The following is a 25,675-nucleotide window of genomic DNA, read 5'->3' on the forward strand; positions in this document are numbered from 1 at the left end:
TCTGCTGAATAGATAATTGACTTGTTGACGGAATCCAACAGCACGAGAGGAGGCTATTGGCCAGCTGTGCCTTAACGAGTTAGTGCATTTTACTCAAGTTGGTAGAGATTATTGTCTGAAACAAGTCAACTATAAGCCCAATGTATTTAAAAATAAAAAAAAAGCTTAGCTCTAGCAGGTGTTTAAATGGCAGAAATTATGAGGTGAGTGATATTTTCTTGAAGATTTGTTTTTGTCATAACATTTGCCCCCAAGTGCAGAAGACTCATTATAGCTAGCTAAGGATGTAGTCAACATTTCTGACTTTTCAACCACTTGCTTTCTTTTGATTTCATTAGTCTATCTTATCACCCATTTTAGGATGCAATCTTCCTGAAAATACAGGTACAACATCAGGGCACAATAACTATTAGTCAATGGTTTCTCAGGGCTTAGGGAAACTAGGCCTGGATTGGGAGAAGAAAGGGCATTAGACTCATAAAATTTTTGAATAAAACTAATTTCCATACTGTAACTCAACAACCCTAAGAAATGAAAAATGCTCAAGGTAAGACAGAGAAGGTGGATTAGTCAAATAGGATGCCAATCTGGAGGGCGGTTAAGATTTTGCACCTCCTGCATTTGAGGGTGAGGTATTGACTCCAGACGGCATTATCCCAGTCTCATCCACATCCCATATCTATAGCCACAAGCATATCCTTATCTACATCCTCATCCCCATACATACCCTTATACCCATCCCCATCCATGTCTACATCCACAGCCATGTCTATATCCTCATCCTCACTGCCACCCCTGGTTACTTCCCCGTTCACATCCCGATCCCCATCCACATCCACATCCATAGCCACGTCTCATTCTCATCCTCACCACCATCCTCAAACTCTTCCCCAAGCACATCTCCATCTACATCCATTTCTACATCCACATTCCACCATTTCCTCATCACATCTACAATCGTGTCCCCATCCACATCTACCACATCCATATCCACAGCCTTGTCCAGTCTGTATCCCCATATCTTGATATAGATACAGCCATTGCTATGAGTTCGTCTGGTGGCACACGAACTTTGGGAAGTGGACAGTCAGATTGACAAGCGAGCCTGCAATGTCTTGTCGCCATGAGGTTTTCTAATTAGCCCCCGAGAGAATCTAGTGGTTCCTTTTTCATAATTTGACTAGGTCTGCAAGATCAAGAAAGTGTTCATTTTGTCACCACAAATAACTATCTCCACTCTCTCGGTGGCCAATTGGATATCACACCAGTGTCAGACTTGGCAAAGTTGAAATGACTGAAAGCAAATGTGAACTTTCAAAGAATTCCTCTGGCACATCAGTGCTTCCCTCCTGCCCAACCTTTAATTGGTTCTACTCACTCCATCGACTTTATCATTCCTTGGTTCTAATCCTGATCCTTGGGTAGATGTGTTACTTCTTTAAAGTGACCAGAGTACTTTTGAGACATACGTTGTCTTTCTTTTCCATCTGAAAGAATATTAACCACCACAAGCATCATATTAACAATTGGCTGAAAGTGTTACCTAGTTAGTCTCCAAAAGTTAATGTTTCTCCCTAAACACTGTTTATTGTTAGAACATCAGTGAATCTTTGAAAGACCTCACTCACTCATTTATTACTGGATCTATATGGAATCTACTCAACTAATAGAATTCGGTGTTTTTGTCATCAAAAATAAAATTAATAAAGGGTTTGACATTTTTCCTGTTCCTAATTGTAGCTTTGGTGAATCTTTTTTTTTTGATAAATTAATGATGATTAGTCAACTTAAATCTTTCTGGGGGAGAAGCAATTGTTAATTTAAATGGAGCTTAATTTCTGTCCTTCTAAATAAGTAGACATGGTAAACAAAGCATAAATGATTTGCTATTAACTCTAGTTGGTCCAAGCTTATGTATCTCAGTAGTCAAATCTCGCCAGACATCCATTCATTCTGCTGTTATTATTGGGAATCTACAGGGCAAGGCCTTGTGCTGGTTAATTGAGATCCACACATCTTTCGATGCGCAATAACCATGCATTCTGAAAACTCCATATGTTACAGAATTTTCCATCAATGGAGGTATGAAAAACAGAAAGAGTATTCCTATCAAAGGAATTATCCCATGTGCCTGAGGTTAGAATTTGTAGTGGGAAAAGATTCAGAATGGTTCTGCCCCTGTGGCTGGTCACTGCAATCATGCAGCAGGTCCTGCTTCTGAGATCCTAGGTCGCTTTGGGACATCTCAAGAGCACTGCCCTCTTTCTCAAGTCACCTTCAGATGGCCCCGGCCTTGCGGGAGGCTGATGGGAGAGCCGCTTGCCCTCTGTGGTGAGATGCTGGCTGCCCCACGAGGCCACAAGGGAATCTAAGAATCTTGTTCCTGCAAGGGACAAAAGTTTGCTTGTTTACTAGAGACAGATTTGTGTGCATTGAGGTAAATCTTAACCAAGGAATTTCCCTTCTTTTTATTTGTGGGCAGTTGTAGAAAGTGCCAAAGAGCATTACCAAGCTCCAAGACCATTTTGCTCCTAAAAATGCTGTGGCTTATCCATGGGGAAAAGTGCTCATAAGGAGCAATTTGGTAAGAGACTGTCAATTAAAACTCTTCTGGCTCTGTCTTATTTTTCTGCTTCACAGGAGATAGTTTTCCCTCGATGTTTCCACAAATATGTAAAAAATGTTGGCAAGAAAAGAAACACTCAAATATTTATCTTGTATTTAACAACATCAAGAGTTGCTTGGGTGTTTTTGTTATTTTAATTTTGAGCCTGTGGTCTGTTATTTCATGTGAATGAGAGATAAAAATCTTTCCGTGGTTTAACTGATAGGATGTTTTAAGACTTAAGAAGTTGAAAGAAAAACAAATAAACTTCGATATGAACGTCAGCTATTCCTGACCCTCTTCTGGTTCCTCTACTCAAAATTCATTTGAAAAATTTTGGAAGTTGTAAGTTCACCGGCACATGGGGCCCCAAATAGCTCTGCTCAGACTGGGAAAACCGAAGCAGACATCTTCTTTGATTTCTTGAGTGCCGTGAAGGTATTTTATTTTATGTTGACAGGACAGTGTTCATCTTGAGACATCCTCTCGTCATTAGAGAAATATTTTCCTATTTTTATTTCCCATAACTGTATGTTCCTACTGCGCTCTGTAACGTAGTTAGCGGATCGATGCTTATCTGATGCGAGACTCGGGGTATTCGCGGAGCCAGGCATGGAGGAGAGAGTTGGCGATAGAATTTGTCTTCTAAATCAGTTTAGTACATCAGATTCCTTGAAGCTGAAATAATTGCAAAAAAGCATAAGCCAATGTTGAGCAGGAATTGACTTTATTCAGGTGAAAACTTGAGTCCACTTGTGTCCCCTGGCCACCAAGGAGAGTGGAAGTTTGACATAGTTTTGGAAGCTTGGCCACCAGAGGAGAATTGCCCCCTGGAGGAGGGGCCAGAATCTCAGGTGAGGAGGCCGGTGTCCAGATTCATGCCCTGGAGGACAGAAGGGCAGAGGCGTCATGCAGATCCTCTCTCTGACCCCAATCTTCCTGCTCTGCTGGGCCGTCAGCAGTTAGGATTACCTGGAAGGAACGTGGGGCAGAGCTGTCCTTGAGCGATACTTGCTGCTGTGTACCCTTTCCTTCTAACACTGCTGGAATTCACATCCCTCATGCAAGGAGTTTCCTTCCTTCCTCAGGCAAACATTTGCTGAATGCCCCAATGAGTTCAGTTCTCGAAAGTCCTCGTGGGGACCATCCACAGTTGGGGGAAGATGTGTCCTGATGTCAAGGGGTAAGAACGGCCACAGGTTGCTATGGAAAACCAGAACCCAGGAAAGAAGAAAGCTCCTCCCAAGGGTGTGGACAGCTTCCCGGAGGAGGCACCCAGCTGGACCTGGGAAGCAGAGGATTCGAGGTTACCCAGGCAGAGAGCAGTGGGGCTGGTGGCACAGAGCCTTGGGTTCTCACAGAGTGCTTCGCAGGCACATCCAAGAACAAGGATTTGTGGCTGAGAAACGTCCTGAGCTGCCGGCCTTTCAAAGCCCCTATCTCCTACTGACAAGCCTTCTTCAATATAACCTGATGCTGTCAGCATACAGCTTGGTTTGGGTAGTTAAAAGGTTGTTCCGTCTTATTCATAAATTGGAGAGGTAGGTCTCGTTCAAGGTCATGCAATGTGGGGCCCTTCATTTCCCACTCCCCATCCCAGAAGGAGTTGCTCAGCTTCTTGTACCAAGGAGCCTGCTCTAATGTGAAGGGAAGATGTGTTTGAGGCTGTCCACCAGCACTAGCAGTGCCCCTGTGAAAACATACACCAGCCCTGCACTCTCTGGGCTCTGCCTCGGAGACAGCGAGGTCTCCCCGATGGCCCTCAGGATGCCCACGATCCTGCCCCTGTGCGTGGTGAATTAGTCAGGGTTCTCCAGAGGAGCAGAACCAACAGGATGTACATATATTTAGCAAGACATCTATTTTAGAGGAGTTGGCTCACACAATTAAGGAGGTTGGTAAGTCCAAAATCTGCAGGGTGTGCCAGCAGGCTGGAGGCCCACGAGAACAGATGCAACATTTTAAATCCGAAGGCAGTCTGCTGCAGAATTCCCTCTTGTTCGAGAGAGGTCAGTCTTTTGTTCGAGTCAGAGCTTCAACTGATTTGATGAGGCCCATCCACCTGATTGAGGGCAATCTGCTTTACTCAAAGTCCACAGATTTAAACGGTACTCTCATCCAAAAACACTGGTCACAGAAACACCCAGAATAATGTTTGATCTGTGGTCAAGACAAGTTGGCACATAAAATTAACCATCACGCATGTCCTTCTACGCCCCCTCATTCATGAGGATCCAGCTATAGCAGCCTCCTTGCTTCGAACACCCCCGGGCATGCTCTGCCTCAGGATCTTGGCAGTGGCCATAAGCTCTGCCTGGAACATTCTTCCTGCAGATATCCACATGGCCCACCCAATGTCCCCATCAAACCCTTGACCAAACGTCTCTTTCACATGACGCCCACACTGATGGTGAGTTTACAGTGCCGCCCGCCCTGGCGCCCTGCATGGTCCATCTGGCTTACCTGGCTCCCTTTCTCTATTTTCCTCAGCACCTACCACCTTCTTCACCATGTGTGGTCCCGCTTGTGTTTGTTGCTACTTTTGTGACTCTCCACCGAGGGAAGCATCTTCATTTTGTTCATAAATGGGCAAGCACCTAGAACAGTGGTGAAATGGTGGGAGCTCAATAAATATTCCCTGAATCAAATGCTCCATTTCCAACATGGCCAAAGGCTGGCTCCCACAAGGAGGAACAGAAGATAAACTTAGAGCAGGAGTGTGGGTGATTCGTTTCCCGTCAAGCTCGGTAGGTGTCCTCATCCACCTGCACGTCTCTCCTAGAGTTTACAGGGGGCCTGGAAATAGAATTTTGGAATTTGCACAAAACTTCAAGTTCAACAGTTTATCTTGCACGGAGAGATGAAGACATGGTAAATTCAAGATACTAAAGGTGGTGCTCAGAATCTTCCAGTTGTGCAGTAGAACAGTTGAGAACTGAACTCACGTCTCTTGATTCCCATTCCACAATGCTAAGCACCACATCAGATTTTTGTTTCGTTTTATTTATTTATTTAAGAAGACTGGCCCTGAGCTAACATCCGTGCCCATGTTCCTCCACTTTATATGTGGGACGCCTCCCACAGCGTGGCTTGACAAGTAGTGCGTAGGTCCACGCCCAGGATCTGGGCCTGCGCATTCAGGGCTGCCGAAGCCAGTACGTGAACTTAACCACTACACACCCTGCTGGCCCCTGTTTTGTTTTATTTTTAATCAAAAGCATCCACAGAATCAAATGCCCTCTTGAAGTCTACTTGTTTCCTGCAAAAGGGTCAATATGCAAACACAGTTGTCGTAATTCCACTTGAAAGGTCAGCCCCAGGCGGTCCAGGCCCCGCACAGGGATCCGCAGTCCTCAGCCTGGGAAATCAGAGCACAGCAGCAGCAAATGGCACCCTGACGAGCAGGACAGGGAGAGGTGGCCACAGGACACACGGCCCTGCTGTGTGCGGCTGGGCCCAGCTTCCGGGGGTGTTGTGGACATCCTAAATTGTGAAGGGGAAGACACGTGAGATCACGCTGCAATTAGAAGAACATTTTTTCCCCTGCACAGGGCTCCTCCCTCCCCTCCCCTGCATGCACTCGTGCACACACGCACACACACACACACACACACACTTCTGAGAGGAGGCTTTGGGCTGAGTGCCTGGGTGCTCTGCTGAAGTGGGTGAGGAGAGAGGGTTTAGCACAAATCCTTCACTGCCCTGGCATTCTGCCAAGGGCTGCTGCAGACTTGTTTTTTTTTTGCAAAGATTCAAGCCCATTCTGCCTGGGTGACCCTAGGATGATCTTATGGCATCAAACAACACAGGCTGGTGTGCATGTGTGGGCAGACGGCTATTTCACTTGGGGCTAGCTTTGCAGTTAAAGTAAGGTTATCATCTGCTCGTTCCCTTGTGCTTACAGATAGGAGCGGGATGGGGAATGAGGCAGGGAGGGAGTAAGGTCCTTTACTGGACGAATCTGGGTCTCCATTCAAGGGGCCACAGCACGCGAGAGGTGGCACCCAGGAGTTGTCCAGGTCCTGTTTGAACAAGGCATGAATTCTCTCAATGTGCCTTTGGGTGAAGACTCCCCTCCCTGCCAAACACTGATAATAGGACATACTTATATTCTGATCAACCACAGAATTTCGTGTGTTTCTCTGCCTTTCATTCATTCATTTAGTCCACAAATGTTTACCGAGCACATGCAAAAATATCAGCATTGTGCTGGGCGGTGGGGGTTGTCTCTGCCTCCCAGGAGCCTGCAGGCTGGAGGGAGATAGAAGGGACACGAGCAAGACCCGCAGAGCCGTTTCCCAGTGAATGGGGCATCTCTGCCATCAGGTGAGCGCACCTTATGGGTAGACAGCATGACATTAAGCAGCATAGAATCACATAGTAAGAAAGTTACCTCCGTGTCCACTCTCTGTGAATCCTTCTGGTGATGACAAAGAGAAAAACACTAACTTGCTAACCCCTTTTTTAAAGGAAAAATAAGCCTCACCAGCATTTGGATATATTTTTAATAACATTGCTTCACTTTCATTTGCAGTTATAGTTTTATTTAAAAAGGTGATTTGGATGGCCCATTCATCATAATGGTGTAAAGGGTTTTATTTTCAAAATGAATTTGAGTTAAAAAATGAATCAATTTGGGGCTGGCCCGGTGGCACAGTGGTGAGGTTCCCACGTCCTGCTTCGTTGGCCCGGGGTTCGCCAATTCGGATCCCAGGTGCGGACATGGCACCGCTTGGCAAGCCATGCTGTGGCAGGCGTCCCACATATAAAGTAGAGGAAGATGGGCACAAATGTTAGCTCAAGGCCAGTCTTCCTCAGCAAAAAGAGGAGGATTGGTGGCAGATGTTAGCTCAGGGCCAGTCTTCCTCAGCAAAAAGAGGAGGATTGGTGGCAGATGTTAGCTCAGGGCTAAACTTCCTCAAAACAAAAAGGGGATTATCTGGCATGGCCTGACCTAATCAGGTGAGTTCTTTGAAAGAGAGTCTGGACCTTCCATGAAAGCAGAGACTCAAGGCAGAGACATTCTCCTGCTGGCCTTGAAGAAGGAACTAGACCAGCTGTGAACTGCCTATGGAGAAGAGCTGCCTCCAGGAGCCAAGGGCCTTAGTCCTACAGCCGCAAGCAACTAGATTCTGACAAAAACCCGAATGAGTCGATCAGAGGATCCCGAGCTCCAGGAGAACACAGCCTGGCCGACACCTTCACTGCGGTCTTTTGGACCCTGAGTAGAGACCCAGAGAAGCGATGTTGGGACTCCTGACTCCCTGAAGCTGTGAGATGATAAATGTGTTGACTCAAGCTTTGCAGGATGTTACAATTTGTCATGCAGCGATAGAAAACAAATACACCACCTCTGATGTCACATAGGGTTCTTGGGACAGAAAGCTCCCTGTTATTCCAGAAAGAGCCCAGCTTTGCCGTCACCGCTGGAGGAAGCTCTCACTCTTCTCCAGGAAGATCCTCTGTGTCGATGATCAAGTCCTGGTGGGCACTTTCTGGTGGCTTCCTTTATTCCCCTGCAGGGAAGCAGAGGAGGGCGCCGGGGTGACTGACAGGTGAGCTCTGAATTGTGGCGTCCAGGGAAACCCTTTGAAACCGGCCAGTGTATGGAGGTGCCATTCCCCACCTCCATAGGGAGCACGGGGGGATCAGATTTGGAGGGAAAGAAGAGCGAGGCTTTGGTCCACGTTGAGCGGGATGCTGGGGTGAGATGGCAGGTGTTCAGTCGATCATGCTGATTAACAGGGAGGGCTCTGGGATCACAGGGATGTCTGTGGGCCTAGACTTGACCTTCCTCTGCTTCCTCCCAGCTCGTGTTGGGATTACACAAGCCAACCTGTGTGAAACATCCAGAACCTGCCTGGCATGGGCTAAGTGCTCAAGAGCATTGGCTGCTATCAGATGTCTGCCTAGAGCTCAGGAGAGAGTTTCGGGCCAAAGTATGGACTTGGGAGCCATCAGCAAATATGGCAAATGAAGTCACAGGACAGGGAGGATCACAGAATGTGAATGCCCTCTTTCTTCTAATTCCTCATTCACATGGAATGTCAGGAATGTCGACATAAGAAAACAGATGATACGCAGATGATATAGTTTATGATCCCAAGTATAAAATTTAAATATGATCATTTCTGTACCCGGCCTTTTTCTTGGGAATTTTTTTTTTTAATATAGATCCCAATTTTTTTTCTTTTTTTTTGGTGAGGAAGCCTGGCCCTGAGCTAACACCTGTTGCCAATCTTCCTCTTTTGTTTTTCTTTTCTCCTCAAAGCCCTAGCACATAGTTGTATATCCTAATTTAGTCCTTCTAGGTCCTCCACATGGGATGCCACCACAGCATGGCTTGACAAGCGGTGTATAGGTCCACGCCCAGGATCCAAACCCATGAACCCAGGGCCGCTGAAGTGGAGCGCGCAAGCTTAACCAGTACGCCACCAGGCCGGCCCCTCTTGGGAGTTTTAAGCTGGACTTTTTTCACGTTTCTAGACTTCTTGGGACACATCATGGCCACACTTGGGCTTCGAGTTTACTTACTACTTGTGTCAATCAGCTTGGGCTGCAATAACAAAACACCTCAGGCTGCGTGGCTCAAACGACAGAGATTTATTTCTCACAGTTCTGGAGGCTGGAAGCTCAAGGTCAAGGTGCAGCAATGTTCGGGTTCTGGTGAGGGCTGCAGACAGAGGCCTTCTCGCTGTGTCCTCACATGGCACAGAGAGAGCCCTGGGGCGTCCTCGTCTCATACGGGCACCAGTCACAGTGGATCAGGGCCACCCTTATGACCTCAGGTGACCTTAATCACCTCTTTAAAATCCCCATCTCCAAGTACAGTCACACTGAGGGTTAGGGTTTAACATTTAAAATTTGGCGAGACACAGACATTCGGCCCATAAAACTACTCGTTTCCCAACTTGTGACCTCCTCATCCTGCCTCAGAAACCTCGGAGAGTCCTCCCTGGTGGTTTTTGTGGTGTTTCTGGGCCACTTCTAGTGGGGGAATGAGCGCAGCCTCTCACATTCAGCCACAGGTCAGGTGGCGAAGGCCAGACCACACAGAACTGTGTGCGAGGTGGCAGGAGGAATAAAAAGCCATGATTTTATCTGATGTGTGTACGTATACACACACACACACACATATATACACCACACGTATACACATACACATTTACATATGTAAATACATGTATACACACACATATACACCACACATATGCACATACACATTTACATATGTAAATACATGTATACACACACATACACATTTACATATGTAAATACATGTATACACACACACATATATACACCACACGTATACACATACACATTTGCATATGTAAATACATGTATACACACACACATATATACACCAAACGTATACACATACACATTTACATATGTAAATGCACGTATACACATATGCACATACACATTTACATATGTAAATGAACGTATACACATATACACATACACATTTACATATGTAAATACATGTATACACACATATACACCACACGTATACACATACACATTTACATATGTAAATACATGTATACACACACATATACACCACACGTATACACATACACATTTACATATGTAAATACATGTATACACACACATATACACCACACGTATACACATACACATTTACATATGTAAATACATGTATACACACACATATACATCACACGTATACACATACACATTTGCATATGTAAATACATGTATACACACATATACATCACACATATGCACATATATTTACATATGTAAATACATGTATACACACACATATACATCACACATATGCACATACACATTTACATATGTAAATACATGTATACACACACATATACATCACACATATGCACATACACATTTACATATGTAAATACATGTATACACACACATATATACATCACACATATGCACATACACATTTACATATGTAAATACATGTATACACACACACATACATCACACATATGCACATACACATTTACATATGTAAATACATGTATACACACACATATACATCACACATATGCACATACACATTTACATATGTAAATACATGTATACACACACATATACATCACACATATGCACATACACATTTACATATGTAAATACATGTATACACACACATATATATACATCACACATATGCACATACACATTTACATATGTAAATACATGTATACACACACATATATACACCACACGTATACACATACACATTTACATATGTAAATACATGTACACACACATATACACCGCACGTATACACATACACATTTACATATGTAAATACATGTATACACACATATACACCACACGTATACACATACACATTTACATATGTAAATACATGTATACACACACACATATACACCACACGTATACACATACACATTTACATATGTAAATACATGTATACACACACATATATACACCACACGTATACACATACACATTTGCATATGTAAATACATGTATACACACACACATATACACCACACATATGCACATACACATTTACATATGTAAATACATGTATACACACACATATACATCACACATATGCACACACACATTTACACATGTAAATACATGTATACACACATATACATCACACACATGCACACACACATTTACATATGTAAATACATGTACACACACATATACATCACACATATGCACACACACATTTACATATGTAAATACATGTACACACACACATATACATCACACATATGCACACACACATTTACATATGTAAATACATGTACACACACACATATACATCACACATATGCACACACACATTTACATATGTAAATACATGTATACACACATATACATCACACATATGCACACACACATTTACATATGTAAATACATGTACACACACATATGCACACACACATTTACATATGTAAATACATGTATACACACACATATACATCACACATATGCACACACATTTACATATGTAAATACATGTACACACACATATACATCACACATATGCACATACACATTTACATATGTAAATACATGTATACACACATATACATCACACATATGCACATATATTTACATATGTAAATGCACGCATACACATATACACACATACACATTTACACATGTAAATACATGTATAATACACATATACATCACACACATTTACATATGTAAATACATGTACACCTACACACGTACATATATACATCACACATATGCACATATATATTTACATATGTAAATGCACGTATACACATATACATCACACATATGCACACACACATTTACATATGTAAATACATGTATACACACACACATATACATCACACATATGCACACACATTTACATATGTAAATACATGTATACACACACATATACATCACACATATGCACATACACATTTACATATGTAAATACATGTATACACACACACATATACATCACACATATGCACACACATTTACATATGTAAATACATGTATACACACACATATACATCACACATATGCACGTACACATTTACATATGTAAATACATGTATACACATATACATCACACATATGCACACACATTTACATATGTAAATACATGTACACACACATATACATCACACATATGCACATATATATTTACATATGTAAATGCACGCGTACACATATACACACATACACATTTACACATGTAAATACATGTACACACACACATATACATCGCACATATGCACACACACATTTACATATGTAAATACATGTACACACACATATACATCACACATATGCACACACATTTACATATGTAAATACATGTACACACACACATATACACCACACGTATACACATACACATTTACATATGTAAATACATGTACACACACACATATACATCACACATATGCACATATATTTACATATGTAAATGCACGTATACACATATACACATACACATTTACACATGTAAATACATGTATAATACACATATACATCACACACATTTACATATGTAAATACATGTACACCTACACACGTACATATATACATCACACATATGCACATATATATTTACATATGTAAATGCACGTATACACACATGCACATTTACACATGTAAATACATGTATACACATATAAATACACATTTACATGTGTAAATACACATACATGCATACATATATACACCACACATATACACATACATATTTACATGTCTAAATACACGTATACACACACACACATAGATATACACACATATGTCCCTGAGATGGCAGCTCTCTTACTCACAATCTGCTCTGCTCTTTTGGAATTCTCGTTGACCACCCATGACAAATCTATCCCCAGTACTCTGCCTCGACACTGATACCCAGCGCCCAGCATCGGTCAGGCTCCCCCATGGAGTGCCTGCCGTGGGCAGCTGTCAGGGACACAACTGCTCCATCCACCCCACTTTAGGCACAAATCCTGGAATGGGTGATAATATGCGATTTGTAGAGTTCCCATACCCATGTTGGGTGTGGGCTGACGAGCTGCGGTAACTCCTAGGTGAACCAGGGGGATTTTCTTCAGCTATGTGCAAATGCAAAGTATCTCAGTTAAAGTAAAATCCTAGCTGGTGTCAGAATTTGCTAGAGCAGTGTGGCTAAGCAGGAAATGTATAGAGAGATGGACTAAAAGGGCACAGGCGTCCTTGGAGTGTATTCTCGATAATGTAGAGATAGACACAAGTCTGTGGAACCAGACTCAACGTTACCCATAATTTGAGCTTTAGCCATAACAGATGTATCACTTAAAACTCCAATAATGCCAATAACAATAAAACATTTGTTGAGCTCTTATGAATGGAGCACTTTAAATGTAATAGGAAAATTTGTATCTTCTCATACATATTTCTCTGTGTACACAGTGTTGACTGGATTTCAGAAAGTCGACAGAAAATCCTTGAATATTAAAGCAACAAATGCATTTTCACCATTTAAAATAGATGATTAGAATCCAAAGTTCCTGTAACTGTATCAGGATTATCCAGAAAATTTAAATTTACAGAAGATCCGTGTTTTCGGGTGTCCGTGACAGCATGTTTCATCTGTAAACATTTGTTATAATAATGCAGAGCAGCAAATTGGGGGTTCTAGACTTTGCTATCACATTAATACAGCAGCATCTTTCCTGTTGGACCTCACTCTCTTTGCACAGTGCCTGAGACAGTAGGGGAATATTTTGTCTGCCTGTTTGGAATGGAGTCCAAGTGTCCGCATGCCACAGGGGAACCCCACATGACCCGTGACATCCAGAGGGGTGTTTCCCAAGCCTCTGCACATTCTCTATGCTAATCTGGGCAATCTCGAAACCCGGGGTTGTCATTGTCACTTTTGGCGTGGGCTTTCCTTGTGAATCAGAAGTGAAATATGCAGGCTTTCTGCCATATAGCAATAGCCTGCACTCCTTGTTTAAGAATGCAAAAGCCATTTTACAAAGTGTGTGAATAGAGTCCTAAGCGGGGTGGGTTGGACTGGTAAAGAATAATATTCGGTTCAGCATTTTGGCAAAGATTATGATCATGAAGCAGACTCATTTGTTTACCTTCTCAGCTAGGAAAGACACATGTAGGTAGGCAGCCAAGAAGAGGAGGGGATGAATGGGGACTGAACGGGGCTTGGCTCCTGTTATATTGATTTTGGCAAAAATGCCACATGAAAAATTATGCCTCAGATAAAAATAAATTATAATCTACAAGTATTTGAATGAGAAGGGTGCCCTGTGAAAACTTAGTAAATGAATACTAATTCAGTTACCAATTTGTAGCCGTGAAACATAACCAGTCACATTATTCTGCGGAACTTGTTTCGGAAAAGATTGCATAACCCATGGAGCAATTCTTTACAGAGTGCATAAAAGTGTCAGCTGATGTATAATTTATACAGCGAATGTTAGTTATGGTCTGTTTAATAGTATTTAATGCTGTCATATGACATCATTCTTTCATTTACCAATTGAAAAAAATAAAAAGACCAATCAAAAACATTTTATCGAGTAAGAAATACGCTTATTGAATTGGATAAAAATTGTAGAAGACGATAAACAGATTCACTGGGGGAGGTAGCTTTAAAGGATTTTTGAAAAGAGTTACTGCGATGGAGCATGTTCAGTATTTACTCTATAGTTATTTTAATCATAATTTACTTACTGCGTATGTGTTGTCTAATATGCTGCTAATGTGCCTTAAGCAATTCATTTTGCCGACAGCACAGTAAATTGCCATGTAGCCTTGGCCCTTTATTAGTAGCAATGATTAAATCCAATTTTAGTTGTACTTACTACATTCTCTCTACTGCCTATAGGGCATCCCTACGGGGGGGGAGAGGAGGTGCTGCTTCTAATCTTAATCTCTCCATCTTTTAGCCAAAAATCCACTCTGTACATTTTCAGCAAGGTATTCTCTACCTCTGTTTATGCTAATTATTTTCCTACCATGTAAGATATTTTTGCTGCTGTTTGAGAAAGCAGGTCAAAATGTTTGAAAACTGTTGTTTTAGATAAAATATAGTCCACAATATGTCCTTATGCAGTAGAACTATTGCATAAAAGAAAATCTACCCTTCCCACTGTATGCGCTCACACGTGCTTGTGTGTGTGATGAATCCTATAAGAAACCAAGGATTGACTTCACATATTATGGGACCAGAACATTCTCGTATGTTAACTCTGTGGGTGAATTCTCACAGGGCGTGTAACTATATTATTTAACTCTGCAAAGCAAGTCGGGGTACAGTTTGTGTAAAATGTATTATAGAAAATGAAGTTGCAAGCTCTCATATGTCATGAACCCTGGCACATTTCTTGAAGTTCCACTGGGTAGGAATCTGCATGATTCGGCTTTAGTTTCCAGGCTGAGTTCACACGTTAGACATGTGCAGTGTGTCTCAGAACCTCATTTTATTTGCAAAAGGATTCCTGGCCTCCGAGTTTGGGTTGGATCCAGAGGCCCTCAATTAGTCTGCAGGAAACATTTTGCAAGTTTTACCCAGAATCTCAGGATGGATCCTGCTGAAAGCCAGCAACTCAGACTGAAGTCTAGTCCTGCTGCCCACTGGAAGATGGCATGTGCCTGCATCTTGTGGCTGAGATGCCTGGGAAAGCGGAGGGTTTGCTTTCTCACCGCAAATCTCAACATCTGGTAAATTGGCTTGCACTATGGCTGCTGGAAAGGTTCTCAGCAAATGTCCTTCAGGAGCATCTTGGGAGTAACCCTCAGTGGAATAAGACCTTAGGGTTTTACAAAAGATTTTTCTCTATCTTTCTTTGTCTAGTTGTGATGGTGTCCTTTGCCGCAGGGAGTGAGAAGGAGACATACCCAAGTAGTTTATTTCATGACCCAGGTGGCATCTGGGTCTGGTTTCTGACAGTGGTGCCATGTTCCAGGGCAGGAGAGATGGTCTTGCAAGCTCCCTACTGAGTCCAACCGTGTACCATGCTGGCAGCCCCTGCAGAGCACGCTGAGCCAAGATAGCTTCTGTTGTCTTGACTCGTCCATGATGCGCCCTAGGAACAACTGGGGAAGGAACCCCCTCGGTGCTACCAGCCTCTGGCATCTCTTCACACGTCTCCTTTTGTCCATCTTCCTCTCTGTCCTTCATCTTCCATCCAGTCCAGGCGCTATGCACCTGCCAGGGGCTTCCTGATCCCTAAGGAAGGTTCCCTCTGCCCTATTTCTCATCATGACTACCCCGGCTTCTCGCTCCTTTCCTCCTCTCTGATCCAGATGTTCCAGTACTAAATGGCATTCCTTTTGGGTCCTGCTGAGTGCAGATTTGGAAATGTGGGCTAATGGAGGATCCTGAGTTAATGGGCTTCCCCTCCCACGCAACACTTCTTGGAGCTTTTCAGACAAGCTACTTCAGCCTAAAGGAGGCAGCGGAGAGGTAGGAATTTCTTGCTCGGTGTCAGGCCACAAGTGAAGAAGAGATTTTGACAAGGGGACATGTCAATGCCTTTGAACTCAAATTGTAGACATGGCCGCCCATCTCTGCCACCAGGGGAGTGAGGGGCGGGGACCCTTCCTCCACCCTCTGACACTGCCTCTTCCTCTTTCACATCTTCTCTAGCTCTGTGGCTGCCTGGGTTGGTGTCTGTAAAGTTTGGACAGGCTCTGGATGAACCTTCAGCTGGCATCCAGGTCTGAGCTGGGGCCATGCTCCTGAGTCCCTCCGGCTCTGTGACCTGAGGAAGTCATCTCACGTCTCCTCATCGATGTGGCAGCGATAGTTATGGTGGCTTCCCAGGAAGCTGCAGAGAGCAAACCCAGGACTGCAGCCCAGGCACGATCCAAACCACAGGCCGTGATCTGTATGTGTGATGTTATTATGGAGCCTGATTCATCGGGGAGACCCAGAAGACAGAAGATCCAGAAGGAACGTTAGAAAATGCCCTCCTGCTGTGGTCTAAAATATCACGTGGTGTGCGTCTGTTGCGCTTCTGGCTCTGGGTGGGTGGAAGGCTGCTTTGTAGTGGACCGGAAGGAAGCGACACGGCCCTGACTAAGAGAAAAGCCAACGTGGCGAGACGTCAGAAGTAGAGATATGAAGGCCAATTTGTGTCTGGGAGATGCAGGTGGGGCAAGGAACCCGCCTTTGAATCTGCCACTCCTTGGTTTCAAGGTCTCTATGCTGCTTCCTTTAAAATGCCAAGATATATCCTCTCCAGGGATTGTGAAACCCTCAAGAGGCAACTGAATTCTCTTGGGTAAATTACCCAGAGAATTACCAAATCTACCTGACAATTTTAGAGAGTGCCTCAAACAGAGCCAGCGCAGACGGTCGCACTTTGCGAGTCTGGAAGCCGGGGTTCTCCCCAGTGCCACCTTATCTTAACTTGATACTTAGAGGACTAACTGGCATCTTCTAATGAAGGTAAATCCAGGTTGTGTGGAAAATCCAAAATGGAGCTCTGCTCCTTTGTCATGTTCACGTCTCTTCATTCTGAAGATCAAAGCTGCTGTCCTTTGCAGCGATTACTTGACTAACTGTGTGGTTATAGCTTAGACCCAATTAATAGTTAAATGGCTTTTTACTGCTAAAATTATACCTTCCTCAGGAGTTGGGGAGGAACAATAGCTCTGGTCGAGTCTGGTTGCTGTAATATTGATATCCTTCATGAATAGTAAAAAGATTGCTTTTTTTTAACCTTTCTTGGTTAAATTGATCTCTTTTCTACAGGGACTTATAGAAATGGGTAGCTTATGAAAACAGCCTAAACAGTGGCTGTTGGGGATGAAATAGAAGTGAAAAGAGATAATTCCTCCTGGAAATCCACGAAGCAGCAGGAAATGCTCTGACATACGAGGTTCATAGAGACTTCAAATACTTTGTCTTCTTTTTACCTGGTCTTAGAAGTTAAAAATGTTGTTTGACAGTTTTTTCCTGCCCATGTTTTTTTAATTTCCCCCCTAAACAAAAGCATATGATGTATTTTGGTGGGGTCCGTCTGTTGTCAGATGTTTAATTTCACATAGTTCATCCAGAATGGTCCCTATGAACAAATTCCTAACATCATAATTCATCTAAAATGAAACTCATTTCCCAGGAGCCTCCCCAGAGCGTCCCCGGTGCACCTGCTGGCCCGGCGGGCAAACGCACCTTATACTCCCGAAAAAAACCAAGGACATTGAAATCATCTTTGTGACATGGGACTTCAGCGTCGTTTTGGATAACAGTCTGCAAAGTGCATTTACCAAGGAAAAGAAAAAAAGGCATCTTGCTCCCAAATGTTGAAAGGCAGACAACTAACGGCGTATTTTTAATTACCCGACCGCTTTAGCACAGAAAGTAGTCAGTGTATAGTTACCTTCAATACGTAGAGTACAAGTTATTAGTGCATGAAAATGGCATCCAAGTTCTGTTGCTGGGTCTAGTAATTTTGGATATTTTCCATGCTATTACTGCCTGCTCCATATACCTTTACTGGTTCTTTTTGAAATTAACTTAATGGCACTCTGCAGAAATGGACTGCCTACTGAGAGTGAGCGCTTGCCTGCGAAGATGGACTGAGTTCCCACTGAGAGGCACTGATTTGGCACAAACAGAGAAATGCTTTAGCATTAATTTACTTGAGTATCAAATTATTCAAAATAAATAATTAAAGGCTTTTTAGGAGTCGGAGTCAATATTTGCTTTCAATATTTTGGATCCATTAACACATATCCCATATTGAGAAGGGCCGGGGCCCTGCCAAGTCCTGCCGCCACAGCAATAGATCCCTGAGCTTGCCACAGGTTTTTCCCTTCAGGCATTAAATGTCGTTTCCCTGTCCGTGAAATTTCTCGGCGGCCCCCATTATGCTTCTCTGGCGAGCCCATCATCCCCTCACAGCTCCAGCGGTTTAGCAGTGTCTGATGTCCTTCTCTTTTACTAGCCTGGGGCCTGCAGCCCTCCTCCCAGCGGGATTTCTCTGTGGGGACAGGGTCCTTGGAGAGAGAGCTGCAGGAGCAGGAGGCCTGTGTGATCCCGGGGAGACTGGAATCGTGGCAAGGTCGTGCTGCGGAAAAGAGCCCCTGGACGCTGCTCCTAGAGTGGCAGTTTGACCTTGTTGTGGATCAAATCAAAACGCATCTCCGCGGTCACACTCCGGCCCTCCCCTTGCTGGGAAGCTCCCACTTCCTCAAACTTCCTGCAGTCCTGGGCTTCAATTTGTAACAGTCATTTGCAGTACGGGGAGCATACAGTTTCCCAAGCGATAGCCTAAGAGGCCGTAGAGGGGTCTGGCCTGGTGGTTCCTCAGCGCTGAAAGGACACGGTGATTGTCTACCATGTGCGCATGCGCATGTGTATGCCCTTGCACAACATGGTCAAGTGGTTGGCAAGCAGGAATGTCACCTCCTTGGGGCTGGCCCTGTGGCCGAGTGGTTAAGTTTGCGCGCTCCGCTGCGGGCAGCCCAGTGTTTCGTTGGTTCGAATCCTGGGCGTGGACATGGCACTGCTCATCAAACCACGCTGAGGCAGCGTCCCACATGCCACAACTGGAAGGATCCACAACGAAGAATATACAACTATGTACTGAGGGGCTTTGGGGAGAAAAAGGAAAAAGAAATAAAATCTTAAAAAAAAAAAGAATGTCACCTTCTTACATTATTACGGGGGGCAGTGATGGGGGCACCCAACCCTTTGAGACTGAGTGGTCTCTGAGTATCTATGGTTAACCCATTTTAAGACTGTCTGAAGCAGACGAGTAATATGAATATCCCTTTAATTTCTCTCTCTTGCTCCCTCACCATCCAGAAGCCAGCAAGGACCCAAAGAGTCATAGAGAGAAAAGAGAAAGCAGAGTTAATTCTATGAAGGGCTCTCCAGTCACCCTCCATAAAGACAGGACAATTTCCATTTGAAAGGGATGACTATTAATGAGCTCTATTCTCCTAGCCTATCACCCCACAAGCAAAGGGGCTGCTTTGAACTCAACAAGGTCTATTATGGGTGAAATAAACCCCTCAGAACAAAGGGCAGTTCAAGTACAGACTTACACACGCTGATGGCACCCGCTCAACCCCACTTCAGTTCCACTGGCTACTCCCATCTCATGACGCCATCGCGTCTCTGAGGACTGGACTCTGCCTCCCCATGGGACCCCTCGCTGCGCAGGCACCTCTGCAGTTCTGGGACATGGGGCCCCAAAAGGAGGCTTCTCATTGGTGGAAAAGTCCATCCCTCATTTTCTATAGGTTTGAGAGAGCTGTGAGTAAGAACTTTTCAAGGTTTTATCAAATGTCTCCCTTTCTGAGTATCTTTTATTCATGGGGAAAATAACACCGTTATAAACGTGGTAGACTAGCCTTTTTGGCGGCGTCTGAAACGAATATTTTCTGCCTATAAGTTCAGCAAATAGCACTGAACAGCAGTAATTGGAGAACACGGTCTAAATTCCCTCCTCATTGCTGAACAGGAGAAATTTGGCTTCAGATGTTAATCATTTTAGGCATGGATTTCATTTCTATTATACTGCACAGTATCTCGGGCACTCTGAAATCAGGCATGCACACAACACTCTTCACACAAAATGACGAAAAAAGAAAGTGGGGTTCCCCCAACCCAAATCCGGGCCGAGGGGGAGAATTCCACTCTGCTCAAATGCAGCAGCCCAGTCCCACCTTGGCTGCCGTCAGTACCGTGTGGGCACACACAGTGCGTGTGCAAGTGAGTGTGAGCACAGCTCTAACACGCTCCACCTGTACTCCAATTTGCTCACATATTTGTGGAGCACTGAGACTGTCCTCAGGAAGACAGGACAGTTTTGAGGGTCAAGGCAGTAAGACGTTGGAAAACTAATTTCTGCAGAATCTTTAATTGTCATAAAAAATCAAACGATGGCATTGTCGATTACACACCCTCTTAAATTGTCTATTGGAGAGGGACATTAATAATTATAAAGATGCTGGGAGAGGTGGTAAATCACTCACAAACCAGGGTGTCTGGCTGTGCAGGTGAAGCATACGTTGCATATAAGGAGCACTGACTTGTGAGCTCTCCATCCACAGGAAGAAAAACCATGTTCACTATGATTTAGGTGAAATTATGTGGGCTTTTTTGTCTTACAAAACTGGAGACAAGTCATGTTTCAGCAACAACTCAGAAAGCTGCACCTCTTAGCTTTATTCTATCCCCAAGAGATGTCTCCCCCTCTAATAGATCTAATAATACGCTGTAATCATCTTCCATATATGTACTCACTTACACCGCGGCTCTATTATTACGGAACCACTGGCCTTCTCTTCTCAGGACTAAATAATCACATGCAAGCAGCACCTTGTTCCCCTCCAGAGCTTTAAGGAGGATGAGCCTGTCCTGTGGTTTCAGTGCTTCTGGTTCTTGTGCATGCATCAGGGACTCTGTCACTGTTCACTTTTCAGCGTGAATTTCTCCTGCTTCTCATGGTTTTCATCACCTCTCTCCTTTCAGCCTGAGCAGGTGGACGAATTTTCTGAGGTCCCTACTGTAACTCCACCATCCTGGTGTCTACAAGATTTACTTTTACTGTGTTTTTCCTTGTCAAGATATAGAATGCTGCCAGACCACAGAAACCTTCCTCATGTTCCCTTCCAGTCACTACTCCACTAAAGTAGTTATCCACTAAAGATAACCACCACTCTGACATCTATCGCCATAGTTTAATTTTACCTGTTTTAAAATCTTATGTGTATGAAATTATATGTTGTCTATCTTTTGTCTGCTGCATCTGGCTTCTTTAGCTGAATAATATTTCTGCAAGATTCAACCATAATATTGTATGTAGCAATAATACGTTCTTTTTCACTGCTGTATAATATTCTACTGCATGGAAGTATCACAATATAATTATGTGTCCTACTTTTGATGGATATCTGTGGGTTTCTCCCAAGTTTTTGGCTATTACAAATAGCACTGCTGAGAGTATGTTTGTACATGGCCTTTGGTGAACATATGGATGCATTTCTATTGGGTTTATCTAGGGGTAGAATTGTTGGGTCATAGACTATGTGAATGATCAGGTTTATTAGAGACTGTCAATCAGATTTCCAAGTGGCTGCATCAGTTCATACTCTTAATCAGCAGCGGGTAAGAGTTCTGGTTGCTCCACATCTTAACACTTAGCATTGTCAAATTTTTCCCCTTCCATCTGGTGGCTGTTGAACACTATTTAATACGCTTGTTAGGCATTTGTTGAAACTTTTTACTGAAATGCTCATCACCTCTTTGACTTTTTTGTTTGTTTGTTTTGGTGCTCATACTTTTATTTTAAACTAAACTTTTTTATTTTGAGGTAACTGTAGATTCACATGCAGTTATAAGAAATCATTCTTGAGATTCTGTGTACCTTTACCCAGTTCCCCCTAATGGTAGCATCCTGCATTGCACAGAACAGTATCACAACCAGGATATTGATGTTGAGACAGTCAAGATACAGACTGTTTCCATCACCCCAAGGATCCCTCATGTTGTCCTTTGATAGCCATATCCTCCTCCTTCTACCTCATGCCTAATCCCTTAGTAACCACTAATCTGTTTTCCATTCTATAATTTTGTCATTTCAAAAATGTTGTGTAAATGGAAACATGCAGTATGTAACCTTTTGGGATTGGGTCTTTTTCACTCAGCATAATTCCTTTGAGATTCATCCAAGCTGTGTGTGACAATAGTTCATTCCTTTTTATCCCTGAGTAGTATTCCGTGATATGGACATACCACAGTTTGTTTCACCATTCACCTGTTGGAAGACATCTGGGCGGTTTCCACTTTTTGGCTATGAACATTCACGTACTAGATTTTGTGGGAATGTGATTTCATTTCTTCAGGATAATGCCCAGGAGTGCAATGGCTGGGTTGTATGGTAGTTGCATGTTTTAAAAACTTTAAAAGAAACTCATAAACTGTTTTCTGGAAGGGCCATACCATCTTACAGTCCCAGCAGCAATATTGGAGAGATCAGTTTCTTTGACCCTCGTCAGCATTTGATGTTGTCACTGTGTTTCATTTTAGTCATTCTGGTAGGTATGTGGTGATATCTCGTTCTGGTTTTAAGTAGCATTTTACAATAATGCCATAAATTACATAAACACACATACATCACACCAGTGTACATGTTTATGGTTCTGGATTCTTTATTCTACCCTTGCATTATGTGTTTTAGTTATTGAGTCAGGTAATACACCTTTATTTTATTAAAACCTATTAAATTTTCACCTTTAAGAGTGTCATTTGCATTTCCACATCAATTTTAAAACCAGTCAACTTCACACACAAAAACCTCTTGGGTTTTAAGACTAGGCTTTTGTTGACTCTCTATGGAATGGACATAATTACACTAGCGAGTCTGCTAACCGATGCTCAAGGTATGTGTTTCCGTTCACGGTGTATGTTTCTGTAATTTCTCTCAGCCATTTGCTGTTTTCTGTGCAGAGTTTGTACTTCCAGCAGATTTATTCCCAGGTATGTGATTTTTGATGTTGTTATGACTGGTGTCACATAAAAAAGTCATTTTCTAGCTGTTTATTTCTAGTGTATAGAAATGCAATTTTGATTTTTGTACATTCACTTTGATTTCAGAGACTAGAAATTCACTTATTAAACCTAATAATTTACCTGTTAAGGTTTTCTATGTACATGATCATGTCATCTGAAAACAATGAGTTTTGGTACTTCCTTTCCAACACTTATACTTTTATTTTTCTTGCCTTATTACACTACTTAGGATGTCTAGTACAATATTCTACTGATAGTGACAATAGCAAACACTTTATCTTCTTCAAAATTTCAGGGGGAAGCTTCAATATTTCATTAGTAATTATCATCTTTGCTGGAGTGTGTGTGTGTGTGTCTTTTATCAAGTTAAGCAAGCTCCCTTCTAGTTCTACTTTGTTAATTTTTAAAATCATGAATAAATGCTTAATTTATTGAATTCATTTTCTGCATCTGCTATAATGATTTCAGAGTTTTTCCTTTATTTTAACAGTGTAGTCGATTACTCTGACTGATTTTTTTTGGTGAGGAGGATTGGTCCTGAGCTACTGTCTGTTGCCAATCTTCCTCTCTTTTGCTTGAGGATGAGTGTTGCTGAGCTAACATTTATGCCAATTTTCCTCTATTTTGTTTGTGGGATGCTGTCTCAGCATGGCTTGACGAGTGGTGAATAGGTCTGCACTCAGGATTGCACCCAGGATCTGAACTTGCAAACCCTGGGCTACCAAAGCAGAGCATATGAATTTAACCACTACACCACCCAATCTGGCCCCTAAACTGACTGATTCTCAAATGTTGTACCAATACTGCATTCCTAAAATAAACCCCATGGAGATGTAATGAATTTGCCGTTTTCTTTAGCATCAGATTTGGTTTGTTGATATTTTATTTGATATATTTGCATCTACATTAATGAAAGAGATAGGCCTGTAATTTTTCTTTTTCATAGTATCCTTAATGAATTTTGATGTCAAGATTATATTGGCTTCAAAAAACAAATTAAGGGAGTGGCTTCTCTTTCCTAGTCTTTGAAAAAGTTTGTGCAAGATTGGTGTCATTTCTCTCTTAGATGTTTAGAAGAATTCATCAGGGAGGTCATTTGGACATTGAGTTTTCCCTATGGATACCTTTGAACTACAGATTTAATTCCTTTAATATACGTTGAACTTTTCAGATTTTCTATTTCTTCCTGAGTCAGTTTTGTATCTTTCAATGAATTTGCCCATTCCACCTAAATTCTCCAAATGTATTGACATGAAGTTGTTCAAAATACCACCTTTTTTTTTTCCTGAGGAAGATTAGCCCTGAACTAACATCTGTGCCAATCTTCCTCCACTTTATATGGGAGCTGCTGCCACAACATGATTGATGAGCAGTGTATGTCTGTGCCCAGGATCTGAACCCGTGAACCCAGGCTGCTGAAGTGGAGCACGCCGAGCTTAGCCACTACTGAGTGGGGCTGGCCTCTCAAAATACCATCTTTTAAACTATCTTCTTAGTGTCTGAAATATCTATAAAATATCTATGCTGATGTCCTTTTTTTTTTTTCTTTTTGGCATCAGTGTGGTGCTTCCCTTTTCCTTGACCACTATCTTTAGATCCACTTCTATATTTTGTTAGACTTTTCAAAAAGTCAACTGCAGGCTGCTTTCATTTTCTGCTAAATTTACTTGATATTTTGCTGGTTTCCGCTTTTACCTTGACTCTTCTTTCTTCTGCTATTTCTAATTTGCTATTAAATCCATCTGTTGAATTCTTAAAGTCTGTTATATTTTTCATTCCTTTGGGCTCAATTTACTTTTTGGAGTCTTGACGTGGGTACTCAGGTCATCAGTTCTCAAAGAGCCTTCTTTGAACCCTGGGGATACTAAGGAATTTAGGGGAACCAGAAGGTCAAAAATATTTTCATAATAATACTGACAACATTATACAATATTTATTACCTTTTCTACTGTGTTGTCATTTGTACTGATGTTGTAGAACTAGTGGTGAATAAAATCGTTGGTGCCCTGCCTTGAATTAGCATAGCGGCACCAAACTGTATTAGTAGATACTATGTTCTTTAATGT

Source organism: Equus asinus, chromosome 2 (assembly GCF_041296235.1).
Source record: "Equus asinus isolate D_3611 breed Donkey chromosome 2, EquAss-T2T_v2, whole genome shotgun sequence".
NCBI lineage: Eukaryota > Metazoa > Chordata > Mammalia > Perissodactyla > Equidae > Equus > Equus asinus.